Source organism: Caretta caretta, chromosome 10 (assembly GCF_965140235.1).
Source record: "Caretta caretta isolate rCarCar2 chromosome 10, rCarCar1.hap1, whole genome shotgun sequence".
In the NCBI taxonomy this organism is placed as follows: Eukaryota; Metazoa; Chordata; order Testudines; family Cheloniidae; genus Caretta; species Caretta caretta.
The window spans coordinates 15,531,532-15,545,391 of record NC_134215.1 but is presented as its reverse complement, the minus strand read 5'-3'; the positions used below and the strand labels follow the sequence as shown (position 1 = coordinate 15,545,391).

Here is a 13,860-nt window from a genome sequence, read left to right as displayed (position 1 = left end):
TTTTACCAAGCAGCTTACACACACGACTTGAACAATCAATTATCTATGTGAAAGCAACACTGAACCTGTCTTCATGTTTTCTTGCCTACTGCCCTATATGCATGGAACTCCCTCCTTGGACTAGTCAGCAAAGCCACTGTCCTTTCGTCCTTCCTCCTTTAGACCCACTTCTATAACTGCTGTAACTACATGAAATCAGCCAACCAGGGCAAAATCCACAAAGGCATTCAAGAGAAAACAATCCCTCTCAAAAGAGAACAAAAATACAAACAACCCCCTCCCACAACAACCCCCAAAACAAAACAAACCTTTCTCCCCAGACTACATTTAAGGGATCTGGAACCATCAAGCTGCAGACATAGCTAGCCTATGTAAGTGTGTGAATGTATTGTTCATATCCCTATCTCCCTATCCTCCCTTCCTTATTGTTTGCCATGCTCAATTTACGTCTGTCTTAAATCAGGCTGAAGTAGAAACCATGTCTTTTGGGTTTGTAAAGCACCTCGCACACGGAGCACAATGGAACCGGTGTTAAATAATGTAAAATATGGGGTGTACAATCTTTTCAGGGAGAAAGATGTGCATCTCCCCCTATTTCTTGGACTGCCCATGTCTGCCCCATCCCACCCAGTCTCCATCCGCTGCACGGATTGCTTCATGGGATTTGGAAAAAGGAGAGAGAAGAATGCTATGGAGATAGCTGAGCTCCAATCCTTCTGGAAGGAAAGAGATCCCCAGTTGGAGGATCCCCTTCGTGCCCAGATCTTGTGGGTGGGAGAGCTGGGCTATCGTTAAGGGGATTTTCATGTATCTGTTTTTCTGGGTCATTACATCCACCTGACAGAATGCTGTGATTGTTTCTCTGGGTATTCTCTGTTTGTAGTTAATACAGTGTGCAGGGGTAAATACCATGTGAAGTGAGAGTTGCTATAGTAACTGGTTATTTATATGCAATAGAAAAAGTAAATACAGTGCAGTTGCATAAAAGCACTTGTCTGGTAAGTAGATGGCATGAGCAAGTGAGCCTGTTATTTTAGGACTTCAGGAGTGGATGCACTCTCCTGTAGTATTCCTGTTAACAGAACTCCATCATCACAAAGATATTGTAAATGTTAGACTGGTAATCCCAAACAAAAAACTAGATTAAACTGGAGAAAGCCTGTAGACATTTATCAATAACTTTAAAAGAATATTGCTAAAAGAAACTTAAAAACAAGAAATTCAAATTTAAGGTTACACTTAAAACTAAAACTAAATGTTTGAAAACATATAAATGAAAGGGGTGGGGGAAAAAAAGAACTGACAGTACATTTACTTTAAAGGGCATTTAAGCTTGCCTGTGCTAACTTCTTTTAAGAACTTACTTCCACTCTCTCGGACAGCATGTGAATTTGCTGCCACAGCTAATGGCTGGTGGCGTTGTAAAGATTAATGCAGCAGACCTTGGAGCTCCAAGTACTGACAGCTATCCAACAACACTAGGTGCTGGCTCACTCTCTCATCACCCTTTTACACTCCCATCCTCTGGGTTTCCCCTCCCACCACAGTGTAAATGCTTAGTAAAACAACCCTTTCACCTGGTGTGTCAAGAATGGAAAACCTGACATGTGAATGTTGTTTTTCTTGTCTGAAACAGCACTCAGGCTGACTGTAAGCCCTCAGTTTTAGGGTCTGAATACTTAGTTAGAAACACATTTTTTCACCCTTATTACAACATGTATCTTGCCAAAATTTATCTTGAAATAAAAAATATTTTAAAAATTACATGTTAATTTAAAAGCTTGCACTAGTTTAGTTTACAAATTTATTTTCTTCATATTTGTATTGGTTACAAAATACACGAGTACATTTTTAAATTAATATTTTTAAAGATTAGTGACCATCTGTTGCATAAAATTTTTTCCTCTTTTAAGCAAATTCAACCAAAGCAAATCCTTGTATTCTTCACTCCAGATATAAAACCAGTTTTCATGCTAGAATCCCCTCATTGCTTCCAGTAATCCAGCATCACTCATATGTATTGGCTCACCCATTTCATTTCCTGTTTCATGTTTTGAGTCAACATTTGGAGCAAAAACCCATAGTAAGTGCACTGTGATCTAAGAAGATGCATGGCCAAATTATAGGCCAAAATCTACCTCAGATATAAATCTGGAGTACTTCCACTAACTTCAGAACTTGGCCCTGTGTTTTTAAAGGGTACTTTAAAAAGAATTTGGCATACTTTTAGATTAAAAACAATATCGATTAAAATAATTTGAAAGTCAATGGGAATTAGGTTCCTAAGTGCCTAAGTAACTTTTGATGACTTTGAGCAAAGCAGCACCTCAATACCTTTAAAAATTTAGGATTTATGGATATTTACATGGGGAAAAAATATGGACTCAAACTGCTCACATGTAGTTGCCCCATTTTCTTAGTATTGCAGATGAAAATTGGTAAAGTTAAAAGCCATTATATTTACAGAGCATGTGCCGAGTGCTCTACAGGAGACAGAGGAAGACATAATCCCTACCTCAAAAAACGTACAACAGTACCTTTTACCAGAGTATTTCAAACTGTTTCACAAAAAGGAAACAATCTTTTCCCCATTTTATAGGTGGGGGAACCGAGCCACCAAATGTAGTTGTACTCTGAAAATTGACAAGTCAGAATGGCACTACCGTGCTAATTTGTGAATCGTATGTGCTTGATGTACAATTACTTCTGATAACTCATCTCGGCTTTTGAGAATCAAGCTGGCCTCTTTCCATCTCATTCCCTTAGTAACACCTGTGCAATCCCATTCCCATCACATGGGTTTACAGAAGTGCAGTGAATCGGAACTCAGTAAACAATTCTCTTGATGAAACACAAAATGGAATAGAATCCCATTAACTTAATCTTAGCTGTGTTGGTTCTGCAAAGCTAGCATGAAAAACACTTATTTATTTCAGTAAAGCAAACAGATATGACTCTATGCACAAAAAGAAAAAAAATCTGAATCATTTGTACTTCGTTTTCAGAGTAGACCTGCACTTTAAAGAAACTTTCTTAGAAGAGACAAATGGAGCCTCACCTTAAGAGCCTATGGATAAACACACTCCTCTTTAGGGCTGGTCTACACACTGTTTTTGTACCATTAAACAAGCTGATTTAGTTAAAATGCAATCCCCTGGTGTGGTCACACATATTGATTTAAAAGTTTGTATATGATATTAGCTTATGTTAATTGTTCTTAATATGAGAATTAGTTTGACTGAAAGACAAAAATGGAACATTTTTAATACTAAAGAGCCTACCTATAAACAAATACTCAAATTATGCAAACTATATAAGCCACTTGAACACGCTTTGAAAATGTCCAATGCCTACACCAGAATTAATAAACACATTATATATGTTACTTGCTGAGGAGAACACAAGTATTATTTCTATTAAAGGCAGATTGTTCTGGAAACACCATTCTGGAAACACATATTTTCCAATATGTTGGGAGTGGTCTTCAAGTACCTAAATTATTTCATTCATCCATCTCCTGTTGTTTCATCCATGGTAGTTCTAGTGCCTTAAATAGGAAGCACCTCACCATTTTTATTTCATTAGACATGTGAAGAAGAGGCTGTATCTAAGTCATAGGTTACAATGGGAGACAACAAAGTTAACAAGTATTTTTAGGTCCCATTTATATTAGGATCAGTCCCTTCTATAAATTACTCTTTGTCCAAGAGGAAGAATTTTATTGTGAAAGAAAGTTGAAAGTAAAGTCCTTTGAAGCCATTAGTCCCCCAAAATGTGGATAGGATAAAGGGTGCATCAAAGAAATATAACTAAACAAACAAATGTTATTACTAACTGTGTTAAGTTTCAGAGTAGCAGCCGTGTTAGTCTGTATTCGCAAAAAGAAAAGGAGTACTTGTGGCACCTTAGAAACTAACAAATTTATTTGAGCACAAGCTTTGCATCCGATAAAGTGAGCTGTAGCTCACGAAAGCTCATGCTCAAATAAATTGGTTAGTCTCTAAGGTGCCACAAGTACTCCTTTTCTTTTTGTGTTAAGTTTGTCACCCTTTCAAAGGAAAGATTTATTGCATGAAGATGGTGTGACCAAAAGGACCACTGTATTCACATCCCACACACTAGTATAGCCACATGCACACACACTAGTATAGTATAGAGTATATAGTATATAATAGTATAATAGACTCAACTATAATTAATTTGCAAACTAGATACCATCAGATTAGGCCTGAATAAAGACCGGGAGTGGTTGGGTCATTACAAAATCTAAACTTAATTTCCTCATACTAATTTCTCCCTACTGTTACTCACATCTTCTTGTCAACTGTCTATAATGGACCACTCTCTTACCACTTCAAAAGTTATTTCTCCTCCCTTGGTATCCTGCTGTTAATTGATTTATCTCGTTAGACTGACCTAACACTTGGTAAAGCAACCCACATCCTTCCATGTATTTATACCTGCTCCTGTATCTTTTACTTCATACATCTGATGAAGTGGGTTCTAGCCCACGAAAGCTTATGCCCAAATAATTTGTTAAGTCTCTAAGGTGCCACAAGGACTCCTTGTTTTTTTCGCTTTATTTAAAGATTATATTTTGTGATGAAATCTCCAGAAATACTTCCAACCAAAATTGGCAACCCTAAATCCCATATGCCCAAGGGGAAACCCACTGAAGCAACAGAGTACATGTTAACAGACTCTACTGCAGAATGAGGGCCATAGTTTAGTTTATAATGGTGCCTGTCACAAGGGAGATGGCTCCTTAAGGGGAAATGGGCCCTTGTCATCCCCCTCCCCCCAACCTATTTGCCTCCACAGGTGGAGGAAATGAATTAATCATGTGACATATGGTCATGTGACAAAACCAGGCCTCTAGGAGTTAGAAAAAGAGAGGCCTGAGGCTGTGGATGATCAAAAGCAAGACAGGCAGAGAGCTAGAACAGAGGAGTGACCCCTTATGAAGGAGGGGCTAGTCCAGGCTAACCCTAGTTGGAAACTGGTACAAAGAAAGCTCCAGGGAGCAGCAAGGCTCTTGCAGAGACCATGAAAAACCAAGAGAGCGCCTGAAGACAAGGTTTGCCCCGTGACCTCTTTGAACCACAGAGAGTTGGAAAGGTAGGCAAAGGCTGGTGGAAGAATTCCAGGTAGGAGTGTCTAGGAATGGCTGCTTGAATTATTTTGAGACTCTGAGAACGGTCTGAATTGTTTTCAACTTTAATAAATCAGACCCCAAGAAGGAAAGTACTTACTAGACTTATGAAAGCTTTTTGTGAGTTCTTGATGAATCCAAGAGAGCAGAGGAAGGGAGGTTTCTGCAGAGCCATGGGGTTGAGGCAGGGGGGCACTCTAGAAATGACCGACCCTCTTACAGTGTCATTCTCATAATCAACAAAGTTTTGATTTTTATCAAAGTAAACTTAATAATGTGCTGAAGCACTTTCAGGAATTGCCCTTTAAGTCTCTTCAATGTTGGCAAAATTACAGTAAATTAAAATGGAGTCAAATATACAAGCCTTACTATCCTTTTCATTCAATGCAAACTGGTATAAAAATCCTATTGTATTGTAGCATAGGTTGTCTGGTTTGTTTGCAGTTGAACACATAATACAAGTAGGTGGCCTTCATTTTTTAAAGAATGCTGCAATAATTATTGGTTTAAAATATAAATCTCAAAATCCTGAAAGCATCCCTTTAACTGTAGAAGAGCTTTGTATTGAGCTGGTTCACAAATAATTTTCTCAAAATTTGCTCTCAAGTTACATTAGCCACCATGTTTCAAATAAGTATTTCTAAATTGAATTGTTTAACAAGTTATTAAGACTCAGACATTTCATCTCCTTTGAACTAGGGATAAATTCAGACATTTTTAATTTCATATACACTCTCTGATTTTTGAATTATTTTAATCAGCTGTGGGTTGCTTTAGTAAGGTAATTATTTTATTACAAAAAAATCTAAAACGTTTAAAATATTTGGAAATCTCATTGAATTTGGTTCAGAAGACAAGATCCACAACCTTCTTAAATCCATAAAGCCCTGGAAGCTGCCTGGGACTAAGCATATTGGCTCAATGTCTAGACAAAGCTACAGTATTCAACAGCAAGTCAAGCAGAATTGTAACAGCTACTGTTACTAATTTTGTGGGTAGGGCTCCAGTGTTATTTGGAGGTGACGAGCTCCTGCTGCTATTCTTTTCTCTTTCTACAGAGTTTCATTCTTGATTGAGATGAGTAAAAGGCTGATCCTCCACATTAAACCCCTCCCCCCACCAATAAATTCTTCTAGCAAAAGGGAGTAGTAATCTCTTTGTGCACACATACACCCCTTTTCATATGCCCGATTTGACCAAACTCTCAATATCTTGTACAAAAACAGAAGTACAACTGTTTTTACAATTCTTAATTTTTATTATTTTTGCTGTCTTGAGGAATTTCTACACCTCTAAGAGTAGGTCTACACTGCAATTAACAACCCACAGCTGGCTTGTGCCATTTGGGTCAAGCTCATGAAGCTTGGGCTAACAGGCTGTTTAATTGAGATGTAGACATTCAGGCTTGAGCTCCAGCCTCAGCTCTGGGATCGTCCCACTGCGCAGGGTCCTAGAGCCTGAACATCTACACCACAATTAAACAACCCCTTAGCCTGAGCCCTGCAAGCCTGATGCAGCTGACATAGGCCAGCCAGGAGTGTCTAATGGCAGTGTAGACCTACCTTAAAAGACTGAAGGGGACTAGACTAAGGATAATGTCTTCACTGCAAAATTGACTTACCTACACTCTAGTTACTTCTCTTGAGGTAGCCTAGCTTGAGTAAGAGTGGCCACACAGCCAAATAACACTGGAGTTGCTGTGAATTCACTCATACCACACAGGTCTGATTGACTATACTGATTCTAACCACTACTCCTAGGAATTAGATTACACATTGCTTTAAGAGTTATGAATGCAGCCAAGGATTCCTGATACCCCAAATTCTTCTGCTGTCTCTCAAATTGTTGTGACACACACTTTACCAGTGGGCTATACATCTACTCTAAAGCCTGATCCCAACAGGGGACTACAACCTACTTCTTCTACCAGTTACTCCTATAGTTCAAGTGGAAGTGGCTGTAGATTTGAAGGTCCTGTGTACAAACCCTGATGACCATGTGGTGGTGGCTGGGGAACAGTATACAATGACAGAGTATCCTAATGTATCTGCCTAAAAGGGCAGAATTAAAGTTGCATAACTAACCTTAATTCTGGCTTTTCTTTAGTTCTGCGTGCTTTGACTTTGTAACTTTAATGCTTTCAACATTTAAGAGTATGACTACACAGCTGCTGGGAGCAAGTCCTGCAGCCTGGGTTGACAAGCTTTTGTTTGCAGGGTTTATGCTTGTGTAACACTGACAGACCCTGGTCATCAGTGGGCAGGATTGAATCTGGGACCTCTGGAGCTTAGTACATGAGCCTCTACTGCATGAGCTAAAAGCCAACTGGCTGTTACCTTAGGTTGTAGAGCAGACTCATTAATCTCTTTCTTTATGTGGTCTCGCTGCCACTAGATGTGACAGAACACCACACCCAGGAAGTGTGTGGGTTACACTAGCATGCTAAAAATAACAATGTAGATGTTCTGACTCAGGCTGTAAAGCATAGGGAGGAATGTGGGGTTCAGAGTCCAAGTTCCAGCCTGAGCCTGAACATTGAAAGTACCTCTGCAAAGTTATTTCTAACACGCTAGCCTGAAATCTGCTAACATAAGTCCATCTGCCTGGGCTGCGAGACTCACTCCCAGCAGCTGTGTTGACATACTCTAAATGGCCCAAGGAGTTGCGCATGACTTACCACCTGGGGAAGCTTATAGGGGGCTTAATACAGCTACATGTAACTAATAAAACTCAGTTGGTACTACATGACAGATCAATCAGAATATTTTACATAAGTTACAGATGAAAATCAATCCTGAAGAAAGGGTTGAATGTGCATTTTATGGATTTTTCTGTCTAACTTCATTAGGCCTGACCTACTAAGTGGTTTAAATAAAGAAAATGAAAGTTCTTAACTAATATGCTTTACATACAATATAATCATGATGAACTGCTTACAAATAGTCACTCCCACACAACTACTCGCAAGAGAAATAAAATATTTATAATGAAGACTTTACTAAACTTTCCATTTATCCAATTTAAGAACACTGTCCCCAAACCAATCTTACTACTTTTAAATATCAGTGAAAGATACTTGTTAACATTCAACATTCTGTACAACATTGTGTACACAACAATGTGTACAACATTCTAAAAAGGAAATGTTTTTATTTCCTTCTGTCAATTTTCTGTTAACTCAGCTTTTTGCCACTATGGTTTGATCTCTCAATCATTATTCAGACAAACTGCTTGATGGACTAACCACGCAGCAAGAACAGCAAGACCAGGCCTATGTTAGGTTCCACAGTATGTCTTTTAAAAAAAAAAAAAATCAGTTTTACACTAAAATATTTTTTTATCTAATTTTAATCAACCAGATGTAAATGAACGTTAAACTTCATCTTGTTTTAAACAATTGGTAAGTTTGCATTAATTTTAATGTTAAAAAAAACAAACAAAGCAGGTGCACTATAAATAATGGATGAAAAATGGCAAACTTGTTTTCCACCTGTCACACCATTGCTAATAACTTTGATCAAAAATATGCCTGTAGCAGTCTTTAAAGTGTACAGGAAATAGTTTACATTAATACATGTGTATATAAAAGACTGACCTTTTATAAGGCCCTGAAAACATTATATGTAATGGCTTTGTTGAGCAATGTCTGAGTTCTAATCTTGTTGTGGCTGTAATGATTACACAAATCAGGCACAAATAGAAAATAAAGTTACAACACCACTATAGGTCTGAACATGCCTGCATGAAGCCATGCTGTTCTTTAGGCAGATAGTAAAGGAATACTAAACATGTGAGTTGGTCTTTACTCTTGCAAGAAGACTAGAACAGGCAAAGCATAGTTAATAGCTGGAACTGAAGGTTTCCGGTGCTTAAAAAATAAAACAGAAGTGGTACCTATAAGCTATAATGTGGTTCTGTTCTGGGTGGTCTGGTCCAATTTTTAATATTGGAGCTCTCTGCATATCTTATCAGTTTCTCAGTCCCAGCATTGTCAGAAACCTCTTAACTCTAAAATGAAGAAATTAATGAAACACAAATGATATTGTAAAATGTCAACTGGTAGAGTCCTAAAGAAGTTGCCTTCCATTAGTAATGGCCGACATCCACAATTTCTTGATTAGATCGTATATTCCTCAGGCAAGAACAGTCTATATTTTGTGTCTTGTATAGGCCTTAAAATATTGTCATCTCTTTATTAATAAAACATATGGACAATCACATACATATATTCAGTGACCTTCTCCAGGGCTGGTGTTAGGGTTGCCCACCCTTCAGGATTGTCCTGGAGTCTCCAGGAATCAAAGATTACCCTTTAATTAAAGATTATGTAATGTGATGAAACCTCCAGGAATACATCCAGCCAAAATTGGCACCCTAGTTGGTGTCATCTAGGTCTCCTATTTTTACCCTATTACTCTCCCCTGCAAGAGAAGCTTCAATAGCACACAAATATAATGAAAGCTCAAATGTCATTCTATATGTATATGTAATTAGTTACTTACTCCCTTGTGCATTAGCAGAATAATGTTGGAAGGAAACGCATACTATCAGATGTGGCCAACAATGGACATATGTACAGATCTGTGGGAGTGGCCCGCTGCATATGACACTCAATACCTCAATCTAAATATGTGACCACACCCCGTTTGGACAAGCCTCACAGTTCAAAGAGCTGCGAGAGGGAACAGAAGCCACAATGTGAAAACCTGCATCTAAATATACTAGACCTGGGCACTGGCCAGTCAGTGTGTTGTACATATATGAAAGCAAGGAACGCACCAAAGGTTTGTTTGGCTCCTATGGTTTACATGCCAATCAAACAAGATGCCTACAAGACTAACATATATAACACAATTATCCAGCACAGCCAGACACACTACAAGACAGCACCCGTTCAGTGTCTTTGCTGTTACCCACAAATCATGCCCAAGGCATCAGATTAATATACACCATTGCAGGTGTGTTGAGGTTTTTTGTTGTTTTACCTTCAAGGAGTCGTCACACATATGACAGGTTTCAGAGTAACAGCCGTGTTAGTCTGTATTCGCAATAAGGAGTACTTGTGGCACCTTAGAGACTGACCAATTTATTTGAGCATAAGCTTTCGTGAGCTACGCTGTAGCTCACGAAAGCTTATGCTCAAATAAATTGGTCAGTCTCTAAGGTGCCACAAGTACTCCTTTTCTTTTCACACATATGGTTACAGATGCATTGTACTGTGGTCTGTACAGTCAGGGTTCATACATGAGTGCATGTACAGTAGGTGCTTGGATGTGGTGTGTATAGAAATGAGTCAGAAAGGGGTGAATAGGCTAACTAGTACAGCCTAAGAAATCTGCATATCTTTAAATTAACCACCCTGACACTAAACAAAGGACAGTATACGGTGAGGCTACTCGTTACCACACAGCACTCTCACTGGGGCCAGGAAAGCCCACTTTAGAGTGTGGATTGTAGGGGCTCTTAAGAAGTTGTTCAAGCTAGCACATTTTTCCAGTTATCTGTTTAACATTATAGAATAAAATCTTTAGCAGTCCATTATATGCCTTCTCATATTGAGTAGCAGTGCCAATTTCTTTCTGTGTTCTCTGCTATTAATACTCTCTTCCCTAACATCAGTGTCCCTGGAGTTGGTCTCAGTGGGCTGTCTTGAAGGACACAGTCTATCCCTTGGCTTTTTGTTTTTTTTCTCATGGCTGTAGGAGTTACCAACATTATAAAATTCAAGTTTCATAATGGAAGTTTTAAAACTGAAGTTAAAACAATGCAGCTGTGTATGGAACAAACATAATTCTCCTGTAACCTTAGAAGAACCAGCTGTAGTAGCAGAAGCTTCTAAGCATGTGCACCCCTTGAAGTGCCCTCCCCACTATCACTTGGTGCCCATATTGCAGAACTTCTTGTGCTCTGTGTTTTTAGGAAGGGAAGGATTACATAATCTGAAGGAAGAAGAGGGGTACTTTAGGCTTAAATTAGTGGTGGTTTGTCCTGCTTCGCTGCAGATGTTAGCCTGGAACATGAGGGCTGCCGCTATTTCCTAGCTTCCAGTGCTAACTGCAGTGTATGATTCGCTGACTATTCACTGGCTGTATTCTATTACTTGTGATCTCTTCCTGCTAGCAATGATTGTATGCAATGAGGGATCATGCATTTCTCTTGCTTTCTGGTCATTGTTTGGTTGGAACGTTCCTAGTCTATCTATGCAGCAATTTTGGAGAAAACTTCTGAAATCTGAGAAATTGGCTGCTAGGATTTGAACAGTAGGCTCCTTGGGCCATCATCGGAGGATATACATGGGCACCATCTGCAGGCTCCCTTTGGGTGTGCTACCTTTAGTTGACAGAAATGTACACAGCTACCTCTATCTAAAGAGAAACATTTCAGTTCTGCGGTGGCATATAAGGTAGGGACCTGTTAAGGTTCTTATAAAGCACATGCCTCATGTGAGCAATGCAAAGCTTCAGCTCCTCTAGACAGCTAATCTTAAATAACTTTCTCTCAACCCTGTTCATGGATTTAATTTAAGTACATAAATCTGGTTAGTTGCTGAAATACAATCTGTCTGATTTTCTTCCACAGTGCCTGAATATGTATAGCTCCCACTAGGTGCTCAGCATGTCTAAAACTCAGGGCAATGATTAGGTGACTAAATATGGACTTATTTGCTTACATTTAAAGATCCAGGTTTGAAAATTCTGCACATAACCCCTACGGCTACGCAAACTTCCATCAATTTGTTATATACAAAATAAAAAAGGAGGAAGGAAAAGGCTCCAAGCAAAAATACCTACACTACTTTTTTGCCAGAATTGGTGTATTTATTAGGGCTGTCAATTAATCACCGTTAACTCACATGATTAACTCAAATTAATCGTGATTTTAAAAAATTAATCGCAGTTTTAATCACACTGTTAAACAGAATACCAATTGAAATGTATTGAATATTTTTGGAGGTTTTTCTACATTTTCAAATATTTTGATTTCAATTACAACACAGAATACAAAGTGTACAATGCCCACTTTGTATTTTATTACAAATAGTTGCACTATAAAAATGAGAAACAAAAGAAATAGTATTTTTCAATTCACCTCATACAATACTGTAATACAATCTCTTTATCATGGAAGTGTAACTTACAAATGTAGATTTTGTTACATAACTGCACTCAAAAACAAAAGGTCTATTTTCTCTTTTGGTGGTTCGGGTTCTGTAGGTTTCACATCAGAGTATTGGTCTTAAGACTTCTGAAAGCATGCTCCACACCTCATCCCTCTAAGTTTGGAAGGCACTTCAGATTCTTAAACCTTTGGTCGAGTGCTGTAGCTATCTTTAGAAATTTCACATTGGTACCTTCTCTGCGTTTTGTCAAATCTGCAGTGAAAGTGTTCTAAAAATGAACAACATGTGTTGGGTCATCATCTGAGACTGCTATAACATGAAATATACAGCAGAATGCAGATAAAACAGCAGGAGACATACTATTCTCTTCCAAGGAATTCAGTCACAAATTTAATTAACACATTTTTTAACGTGCATCATCTGCATGGAAGCATGTCCTCTAGAATGGTGGTTGAAGCATGAAGGGACATATGAATCTAAGACATCTGGCACCTAAATATCTTGCAACATCGGCTACAACAGTGCCATGTGAACACCTGTTCTCACTTTCAGGTGACATTGTAAACAATAAGTGGGCAGCATTATCTCCTGCAAATGTAAACAAACTTGTTTGTCTCAGGGACTGACTGAACAAGAAGTAGGACTGAGTGGACTTGTAGGCTCTAAAGTTTTACATCGTTTTGTTTTTGAATGGAGTTACTACTTGTACATAAATTCTACATTTGTAAGTTCAACTTTCAGTGATAAAGAGATTGTATTACAGTACTTGTATGAGCTGAATTGAAATACTATTTTATAGCAAATATTTGTAATCAAAAATAAATATAAAGTGAGCACTGTACACTTTGTGTTCTGTGTTGTAATTGAAATCAATATATTTGAAAATTTAGAAAACATACCAAAATTTTAAATAATGGTATTCTATTGTTTAACAGTGCGATTAATCACACGATTCATTTTTTAATTGCTTGACAGCCCTATTTATAAAAAAAAAATTGTTTTTACGTTCTGAATGACCAAGTAAAGTAGAACCCTCAAAAGGAAAAGAGAAAAAACCAAGCTGTGCTTCCATGTTTGGAAGACAAGATCTAGGAAGCCTGCATCTCTTCCCCCCCACCCCTTGCATTATCTACTGTGGATTGGAAGTTATAAGCTGATACAGTATGGTACCAGATCAGTCATGACAAGAGTGTTTTAAGTACAAAATGAAGAGCTTATCCTTACAGAAACAGAGGTCAGCCATGCGATGATGATGGGATATCTAACTGGTAGGTGGTGTATGGACACATACTTCATCCAGACAAGTATTTTCTCTCTCTCTCCCTACACCTGCACGCGCACACGCACACACTATTGTTTGGCCAAAAATCTGACAACATTTGAGCCAAATAACCATAGAGGAATAAAAGTCTCTCGAAAACCCAGTAATTCATGCTCCATAATATGCCACTTATATCAACACATTTTTTTCTAAAGAAAATAATTATCCATAGCACTGTTTGTTTTTTGAAAAAACAGAGAACACAGTACAAATATTGGGTGACTCATATTAATGAGTCACCAATAGGGAATTTATTGACAATTATTT

At 38.2% G+C, this 13,860-nt stretch overlaps 1 protein-coding gene across 1 annotated transcript in view; it reads right to left on the bottom strand.

The window, feature by feature from the left end:
• Positions 1-13,860, bottom strand: part of BAIAP2L1 (BAR/IMD domain containing adaptor protein 2 like 1) — a 67,281-nt gene that overhangs the window by 22,885 nt on the left and 30,536 nt on the right. The window lies entirely within an intron of this gene.